This window comes from Gigantopelta aegis, chromosome 10 (assembly GCF_016097555.1).
Source record: "Gigantopelta aegis isolate Gae_Host chromosome 10, Gae_host_genome, whole genome shotgun sequence".
NCBI classification, from domain to species: domain Eukaryota; kingdom Metazoa; phylum Mollusca; class Gastropoda; order Neomphalida; family Peltospiridae; genus Gigantopelta; species Gigantopelta aegis.
This window is the reverse complement of record NC_054708.1, coordinates 10,676,196-10,685,338: the sequence shown is the minus strand read 5'-3', so window position 1 is coordinate 10,685,338 and position 9,143 is coordinate 10,676,196. Positions and strand designations below refer to the sequence as shown.

At 37.5% G+C, this 9,143-nt stretch overlaps 1 non-coding gene across 1 annotated transcript; it reads right to left on the bottom strand.

Moving 5' to 3' along the window:
• Positions 1 to 535: 535 nt before the first annotated feature.
• On the bottom strand, positions 536 to 624 carry Trnar-ccu. Its single transcript is given in 2 exon segments — positions 536 to 571; positions 588 to 624. It is a non-coding gene; the product is annotated as a tRNA-Arg (tRNA).
• Between the last annotated feature and the right edge of the window lie 8,519 nt (positions 625 to 9,143).

Below are 9,143 nucleotides of genomic sequence, written 5' to 3'. Positions count from 1 at the left end.
GGTTATATGGCGTCGGACATATGGTTAAGGACCACACAGATATTGAGAGAGGAAACCCACTGTCGCCACTTCATGGGCTACTCTTTTCGATTAGCAGCAAGAGATCTTTTATATGCACCATCCCACAGACAGGGTAGTATATACCACTGCCTTTGATATGCCAGTCGTGGTGCAAGAGCTGGAACGAGAAATAGCCCGCCGACGAGGATCGGTCCCAGACCGACCGCGCATCAAGCGAACGCTTTACCACTGGGCTATGTCCCGCCCCCGAGAAACTAAATAAATAACAATGGAAGGTATACGGTTACCAATACAATTGACTGATTAAAAAAAACAAAAAACAAAAACAACAACAACAAAAACAACAACAAAAAACCCAACAAAACAACCAGAATCAAACAACACCCACATTACGAATAAAACCATTAAAGGTTCTTGTTTAGTTTTAAATGAATAATATGGCATTAATAAAAGTTGCATATCTCCTTTTTATTAGTTAAGTCATTTATAAAAAAGAAAAAAAACATCAACAAAAAACCTCCGGCGGGACTCGAACCCACAATCCCCGGCTAACACGAGCATAAGTATAGGAGGCCGATGCCTTATCCATTAGGCCACGGAGGCTTACAAATTTTGTTTAGATTATTGCTTATATGTAAAAACAAATCATAATAATAATAATTTAAAAAATATATAAGTATACTAGTACATAATATTATGTCTATTGAAATATATTTAATTTCCGTTACATACAGTCAAATTATTCACGAGCAGTTAACCACCCAAACACGCCAGAAATATTATGGACCAAAGAAATTCCAACATATAACAAACAAAAAAAAACGCCGCAAAAGGACAAAATCCTCAACGGTTATATAAGGCGATAATTTTATGTTTTACTGGTTAATTAAGAATTTCTGTTCATCTGTGTATAATTAAACTTCCGTTACATTCATTAAAATAAAACCTCATCCCATTGGTTCAGCCGTAGCAACGGGAGTTTGTTCATTTCCCGATGAATGTAAACATTAGGCCTACGTCGTCATTTTACATTGGTAAGTTGTCTTACTGAGCGTTATTGTTTTAACCAAAAATTTTGTTACAAAAATAATAAAAATAAAATAAAATAAAATATTATAATTCAAAATAAAATATGAACTTTTACTGTTGTTATTATTAGTAAGTATTTAATTCTAAGTATTGTCTGTTATTTCTTTTTTCACACAGTTTTTTCTTACCCCGATGAACGTAAAAGAAATAACAGACAATACTCAAAGGGACATTCCTGAGTTTGCTGCATTGTAAGATGTTTCTGACTAATAAAATACTTCTACGATTAAACTTACATATTAAACATATTTCTTGTTTAGAATATCAATGTCTGAATGTATATTCAATGTGTTTCTGGTTAAAAAGTGAAGCAAACTCCGGAATGCCTCCAAGGAACAACAACAAAAAATCATCCGCAAACTGTGTGAATCGGCGAAGATGAACGTAAAAGAAATAACAGACAATACTTATAATTAAATTCGAACCATACTTGATAATAACAACACTAAAAGTTCATACTTTAGTTTGAATTATTTTTGGTCAATAAACAATAACGCTCAATAAGACAACTTGCCCATATAAAATGACGTCATCAGATATGACGTTCCGAAAGAAACAGTAGAGAAGGAAATCCGAGAGGGCAGTTTGAGCTGGGGGCTGCTAGCAAAAGACAGGCAGCAGTGGCGATCTCTGGTTACAGCCGTATGTGCTTCTTAGCACGAAGGGGATTAAAAATAGCTGTGATAATCGTATTCATGTACTTACCTTCATTTGATACCTAATACCTGATCATGTGTATTCTTGTGCTGGGGTGTCGTTAAACATTTATCTATCCATCCATCCATCCATCCATCCATCCATCCATCCATCCATTCATTCATTCATTCATTCATTCATTCATTTATTTATTTATTTATTTATTTATTCATTCATTCATTCATTCATTCATTCATTCATTCATTCATGCATCCATCCATCCATCCATCCATCCATCCATCCATTCATTCATTCATTCATTCATAATTTCATTCATTCATATTATAGCTGTAGCAGTATTTGTTTACCAACGTTCGTCAAAAGCTACATTACTATATTGAGAGAAAAAGGAAAATAATAATTTAAAAAATTAAATACTCAATAATAATTTAATATTCAATTCAGTAATAATTTTCGTATCCCAGATACCAAAAATAACCGTACACTTTACTGGAAATCGCCATTTCTCGTTCCATGGGCATATTATCACAACAGTATTGAAATAATACGATATTTAGGTAATGCACGATTGCGCTGAACTTTAATTTCCGGAATTCCGTATGTTGCATAAATATGTAATTATTAACCGCTGCGTTTATGTCACGAGCTGTAACAGAGTGTTAGTCTGCTGTAGCAGACAGGTCGTACAAATAAGTGTAGGGATGGGGGTAGGGGAGGTGTTTTGATGCATGGTTTGAATGGTAACACATTTCTGCCTGGAGAAATCCAGTCGCGATGGAGGGGTTTTTTTGTTGTTGTTTTCACAGCGTGAGAGTCTTTTATTTAGTACTATATAACATATTAGATAATTGAGTTCTTTGAAAAATCGATAAAATTTTCACATTGAATTAAACAAAATAATGTTGTTGTTTTTAAGGTTGCCTCGCACTAAATTACCCGCTTCCGGGTCTTAATTCGAGATGCTCTGGAAAATCTATAAGAATTTTTTTTAAATGCAGCTGTGATTGTCGCTAATGTGCGACAGTGAGTTTCTTTTTTTTATGGTGCAGCCACAGCTGATCAAAGGCCCTGGTATGTGCTTTCCTGTCTGTGGGAAAATGCATATAAAAGATCCCTTGATGCATTAGGAAATATGTAGAAGGTTTTCTCTGATGACTATGTGTCAGAATTACCAAATGTTTGATATCCAATAGCCGATGTTTAATTAATCAATGTGCTGTAGTGGTTTCGTTCAACAAAACAGATTTCTTCTTCTTTTTCTTATGGTGCAGGGGCGAGATCTAACGCAGTCGTTGGAGCGCTTGACTGAGGTACATGCGTCGTAGGATCGAATCACCCAACTGGACTCAGTCTGTGATAGGGTTTTCCAATACCAATCATTGCACCACGACTGGTATATAAAAGATCCCTTGCTACTAATGAAAACAATGTAACGGCATTCCTCTAAAACTATATGCCAGAACTGCAAAATGTTTGACATCCAATAGCCGATGATTAATAAATCAATGTTCTCCAATGATATCGTTAAACAAAACAAACTTTAAATTTTTTGTCTATGGGGAAATGCATACAAATAATCCCAAGTGTCTAAGTAACCATGTTAGACACGGGACCGTAATTTGGCATATTCTGTTCCCTTTCATTTATTTTGGTGCATGATATATTATTATTATTTATGACGCAATAAAATTCATATTATATTATTCAGTAGATATTTGCTTTCAAAATCACAATGTGGATTAAAATCAATAATTTAAAAGTTGCAAGCTTCAGAAAATACCTTATTGCAATGTAATTTTGAGAACACTGATAAGGCCAGGCAAATCACAGGCAAATCGGTTACCTAAATTTTAAAAAAAGTATGTGAACAGACTTCCGGTTACCTACGATTTTAAAATATTGTCATGTCACCTGAAATGATTTGGTGTAAGGCAACCTATAAGGCAGGTGGGGTTCCCCTCCTTCCGGCTCCAAACCAACATCCACCAGTGAAGGAAGGGAAATGTTTTTATTTAACGACGCACTCAACACATTTTGTTTACAGTTATATGGCGTCGGGCATATACAGATAATGAGAGAGGAAACCCACTGTCGCCACTTCATGGGCTACTCTTTTCGATTGGCAGCAAGGGGTCTTTTATATGCACCATCCCACAGATAGGATAGTACATACCACGGCATTTGTTACACCAGTTGTGGAGCACTGGCTGGTACGAGAAATAGCCCAATAGGCCCACCGACGGGGATCGATCCTAGATCGATTCTATCAATGAAGTCTACAAATCTTTGATTTTACGAACGAAGGTTGTTCCTACCCCAAAACAAAATTATAACCGAAGAGGTCGATATAATCATCCTGCTTTACCACAATGTGCCCATAAGGACTAACGCCAATGATTGAAATCACACCACCATTACTAAAACCCCAGAGCCATACGAAACACCAGCATGGACCACAAGCTACAATGCAGCGACAGGAAAGACAATGGCATCAACATGAATGGCGATTTAAAAAAAAAATGTTCTTGCCTTCTCAGAAGGAATTACCAGCCAAGGGAGGAAACTGGAGGTAATATTAAGTTGTTGCGCTAGAATATCGATACGGCAGTTTAGAAGAGCCGGACAATTGGCCCATCGTTTGGCTGAATTGTGACCTCCTCGTGACCTTCAAGTCGGCTTTCGTAGCGGAGATAGAGGCTTCGAGCTAATGATCACTAGTTAAAACGCGGAGCCATCAAGACGGGAAGTATCGATGGTGGAGGCATTTTCCGCTAATATCCCAGAGCCACTTCGTAGAACCTTATTTCCGGAATAACAACGACAATTTGTAAAAATCAGAGGGCAAATGAATATAGGTTTACTTCACTATTGCTCAATGGATATCTATTAAATTATAATATAATTTTAAAAAATATAATAATAATAAAAAATAATAATAAATAAATAATAATAATATAATTAAAAGAAGATAAAGTTTTTTGTGTGTGTAACGGCACTTCTACAGCACATTGATTTATTTATTACCGGCTATTGGATGTAAAACATTTGGTAATTTTGACATATAGTCTGAGAGAGAAAACCCACTACATTTTTCCATTAGTAATAAGGGATCTTTTATATGCACCATCCCACAAAGAGGATAACACATACCACGGCCTTTGATATACCAGTCGTGGTGCACTGGCTGGAACGAGAAATAAGACGAAGAAGAAGACGACGACGAAAAAGAAGAACAGAAAATAATAATAATAATGATAATAATAATAATAATAATAATAATAATAACAATAAGAAGAAGAAGAAGGAGGAGGATGAGGAGGAGGATGAGGATGAGGAGGATGAGGAGGACGAGGAGGATGAGGAGGAGTAGTAGTAGAAGAAAATGAAACACAATAACGACATTAACAACTCTTTTGAAATGAATAAGGAACAACGACTTTCAAAAAATATTTAAAAAATGAAAGCTAGAATAAAAAAGACTTAATTAAATAATACCCCAAGTTCGTTTGGTTGGTTCTTCTGTTTTTCTAGTAGGATGCGAAGAAGACAACCTCTAGCTACAGATGCCAATAACGCGTAACATTAATAAGTTTTTGCCATGTAAAATGTTTTGCCAACAGACAATGTGTCAGTATTAGGAACAGTTAAGGCCGTTGGGAATGGTTATTTTGTATTCACTTTCTGGAAAGCGCAATATCGTGTTTCAGTAAATCCTCTCCAATGGCCGCTGTCTTCTTCAGATGTCCATTTTCCTCGAGATATACCAAAATACAAATATTATATTCTGGTCTATAGCGTATTTTAATGGGGGTGGGGTGGAGAAAGACAGAAGGTTGGGATTAGGTTGTTGTTTTGTTTAACGACACCACTAGACCACATTGATTTATTAATCATCGATAATTGGATCTCAAACATATGGTCATTTTGACACAGTCATAGAGGAAACCTTTTTTCATTAGTAGCCTTTGGTATACCAGTCGTGGAGCACTGGCTGGAACGAGAAATAGCCCAATGGGCCCACCGACGGGGATCGATCACACACCGACCGCGCAGCGAATGCTGTACCACTGGGCTACGTCTCCCCCCCCCCTCTCCCCCCACAAAGGTTGGGATTAGGCACTGAAATATGTAGCTAGGAAGACAACAGAAGTATGTTCGAATTTTTTTGGGTTGAAGGTGATGCTACCTTTCCTACTTCACCGTTATTCCTGTGTGTCTTCAAAAGGTAAATTAAGTTTCAAAATCTTACAGCAAAACAACAAATAGCAATACAGAAAACCCCTAAAACAGAAAAGAAAAAAGAAAAGAAAAAAGGAGTAAAAACCCGAAAAGAAAAAAAAAAGGAAGAAGAAGAAGAAGAAGAAAAAGAAGAAGCAGAAGAAGGAGAAACAAAACAAAAAACCCAACCCGTAATCAATACTGATTGCGTACTGAAAAAAATAAATTTCCGGAAGTTCTCGGAGAATTACGGAAACACGCCATCAACGCAATCCACAATGAGCCGCAAATACGTCTTAGCTCCACATGCGTGCTTTGAGAAATCTCCTCTTTGCATACTTACTGCCTATAAATCCCCAACTGCGAGGTTCCAATTAATCTGTCAGAGTAAGTCCCGCTCTTGTTGCTTGATGGAGTCTGTTTAGATGCGCCTAGACTCATAAATCGCTTTCAACTTGCAAAAATGTCAATGAACGTCGACTCGCTCGTACGTCATACAAGTCTGGCCTGGCCTAACCTAACCGGCCTCGATCGTGTCCTGGTTAAGCCATCGGACATAAGGCTGGTAGGTACTGGGTTCGTAGCCCGGTACCGGCTCCCACCCAGAGCGGGTTTTAACGACTCAGTGGGTAGGTGTAAGACCACTATACCCTCTTCTCTCTCATTAACCACTAATAACTAGCCCACTGTCCTGGACAGATGCCCAGATAGCTGAGGTGTGTGCCCAGGAAAGCGTGCTTGAACCTTAATTGGATATATGCACGAAAATAAGTTCAAATGAAATTAATGGTCTGACCGCCACCGCTGCCTAAAGTCGATTTCGTTTTGTTTTCATATACTGAAAATGAGTGCTTAAAGGTCGTAGTATATGTTTCCACATAAAACACACTCTCTCAAAATGGACGTGTTTCCTTTACTTTGCATCTAACTTAACCGTGTGTTTAATCTTCGGTGGGAAATATAGGTGTATACGTAACTCTGTGAAGGCTAGCTACCTAGATCCATCCATGTATCGATGAATCATAGTGCAAGAGGCATTATGGTGGTCTTTACAAAGCTGATTGATAACTAAAGCTAAACAAATAGGTCAGATACTGGGGGATGAGCCCAATGATAGAGCTTCTAGCGTGGATCTACTCGCGCCCTGTCCCACCCCAGCACGCATGCACACGCATATGCGCGCGTGTCGTTTCATCAAATTCGTTTTCACACCAAGAAGTGTTTCAGACCAAAGACGCTAAGATCATTCATTTTGTTGTTGTTTGCTAATGTTATTAATAATATTATCCCATGGAAAATGAAACATATCCGCAGACCTCGCTGTATAAGGTGAGCTATCACTCTCGCTCTCCACCACTCGCCTGATACTAGTTCAAGGAGAGTGATTATTAGCTCCCCTTAGCATGTTTATATGGTATAAATATGATAATATTTGAAACAACTCCCCATAAGTTAAGTTAGGTGAGCTATAAATCACTCCCAAAAATGTTGTTTAGGGTGAGGTCTGTATCTGTACTAGTAATTCTCGAAACAAGCTGAATTCCATATACCAATAAGCCATTGCATGTGCTCTCTCGTCTGGTCTGTAGGAAAATTCATATAAAAAGAATAGGTTATGTGGCGACAGTGGGTTTTCTCTCTAATATAAATCCTTAATCTATGTTCCTCGCATGCCGCTGTGGAACGGCGTGAGTGTAATAAAGTTCTGTTCTGTTTTGTTCTGTTCTGTTCTGGAAAGGTGTCCTGACAGTGGGTCACCAACAAGGCTGTGACTTTATTTATGAATATACATAAACAACATAATCCACCAATTATTGTCAAAGGTGTAAGTAAAGGAATGTGTGTTTTAAACATACCCCTACACATCTACAGCATAGCTAACAATGAGTTACGTATGCCGATTACTTTGGCGAATTATTATTGTAAACCCGATCGAAGCCTTTGGCAAGGGCTTACCTCGTTGATTCTCAAACGACAGATAATCCCTAACTCCTCATAGCGAGTTCGTTATTCTTATGATCGCTTTTATTTACAATTTTGTATATTGTTGTATCAAAAACAAGTCAATCAGTTATTTCAGTATACACTCCTACACGTATTGTGCTTCTTCATATTACTTATTACTCGTAGAATACAATGTTCTGTATAAATGTTCGTCGTTGTGATAGGTTGAACTCGACTGCAATCCTTGCCTCCCCTTATCACCGGCGTTGACCCGCCTGTACGGGGGCGAGTGTCGGTCCCTGCGCCGAGATCAAATATGTATCTATGCTGTCTAGATGAGTATGAAGATCACACCCTTTTCTATTTTGCCCGTATGAGCTATTATTAGAGTTTTGTTGGATAACACTAGTTGTTAGAATAGGCTTCAAATCTTTATTGGTTATCCAAGTTTCTATTTTGTATTTAGACACCCCACACAAAATGGTACAATTTACCTTTAACCTTTTCGGCGTGTCCATCTACATTATTAACAACTATTATTTGTTTGTTTGCTTGGGTTTCTTGTTTGTTTTTGTTTTGTTGTTGTTTTTATGTGGGATTTTTGTTTGTTTCGGGGGGTTTTGTGTTCTATTTATTTTGTTATACATGTATTTACTCGTATATACAATTTGTTATCTATCAATTAGCCAATACTAAACGGAAACGTAAAGCCATAGCTCGAAATCATCCCCCTCCCCCCGTCTCCCTCCCTGTCATGGACAGAACTTTGGCGAAGTCAGAGGTTGTGTCCATGACAGGCGTATTTGAACAGTTCTCTGATGGAAGCATGCCAAAAATTACCCACACCCACACATAAATTGAAGCAAACACAAAAGATCTGCTTTGTAATTAGTTTCAGCTACGAAGCGCCTATAGCTAGAATTTGAAGACGTCATTATTAGAACTAATTGTTTTAAAATTGTTAACAGCAAGAAAGAATTTGAAAAGGTATCTACGGAGAGATGAAAATAATGCACGATAACAGGTTTCAGCGAACCCAGACAGGTTAACAATCATGGCAACAAAAATGAAAGCATGAATGAATAAAAAGACAGTTCCTGTATAACCGAACAAAGCATAAAGCAATGATGTTATAGGGAACATGCCGAAAAAATAAGTAGGGTAGGTCGGATTAAAAAAAAAGTTTTTGTTTACTACATTCATCCATAAGGGTG